This window comes from Cygnus atratus, chromosome 15 (assembly GCF_013377495.2).
Source record: "Cygnus atratus isolate AKBS03 ecotype Queensland, Australia chromosome 15, CAtr_DNAZoo_HiC_assembly, whole genome shotgun sequence".
NCBI classification, from domain to species: domain Eukaryota; kingdom Metazoa; phylum Chordata; class Aves; order Anseriformes; family Anatidae; genus Cygnus; species Cygnus atratus.
Genome location: NC_066376.1, coordinates 18,083,178 through 18,084,140, shown reverse-complemented (window position 1 = coordinate 18,084,140; position 963 = coordinate 18,083,178).

Genomic DNA, 963 nt, shown 5'->3' with positions numbered 1-963 from the left:
AACAGCTAAATTTGCTAGCATGTGGCCCAACCAAAGCAGCACCCGTCTGCCCTGTGGCAGGCCCAGAAAATGTCCAGATTTATCGTTTTATTTTATATTTTTGCCTTGGCACCCATTTTGGGAGCAGGCCTGGGGCTCCTCTCAGCGGGACACTGCCAAGCTGAGGTGCTGCTACCTCATGGTGGTGAGAGAGGGAGTTAGGAGAATCTTATCAAGTAGAGATAGAGCACTGACAGCATTAAACTAGGATGCTACTTAGTGTCTTTGCTAACTATGGCGCATTGTGCAAATTAACTAAAGCAAGAAGCCTTGGGCCCCTTACCAAGGTCAGTCTCTTAATAAGAATGTGAGCCTATCTTAAGAAACTGGCAGAAACTGGTCCTGCGGATGGACAAGAGCCAAGGAGCAACTGAGTCTGTGCAAAGACAAGAGGTCAACTAGCGGTGACGAGGAAGAGTCATCAACCTTCATCCCCACGACCCCCGACGACCACCACCAGGAGACACTGTGCAAGATCAGATGGGAGGAATTTATGGAAATGACTCCTTGGAACTAATTTTAATATGAAGCAGGGACAGGTTATGAATATGTATAGGCGTATTGTGAAACTTCATGCATATGTAACTCTTTACTGCATATAACCAAGGCAAGTTGCCGTGTCAGGTGCGCACTACTTTGGTGGGTCTACCCCCTGTGCTGGCCAGCACTGAATAAACATACCTACTTTACAATCTGATCGTGGAGTCAATTTTCCGCAAGTCAGTGGAGCGCAGGCTGAGATCAGCCAGCTTCCTTGGTTAAGAAATGCCTCTAGTCTGTGACTAAAAATGAACCATTTGTAATTAAAAATGACCTCCGTACCTGACCCGGGCCCTCAGAAGACCCGCAAGTACGAGTGGAGGCAGCGCCTCCAGCCGCGTGAGGGCGCCGCTCCCGCAGCCGCGGCGAGGCCGAGGCGGGCCG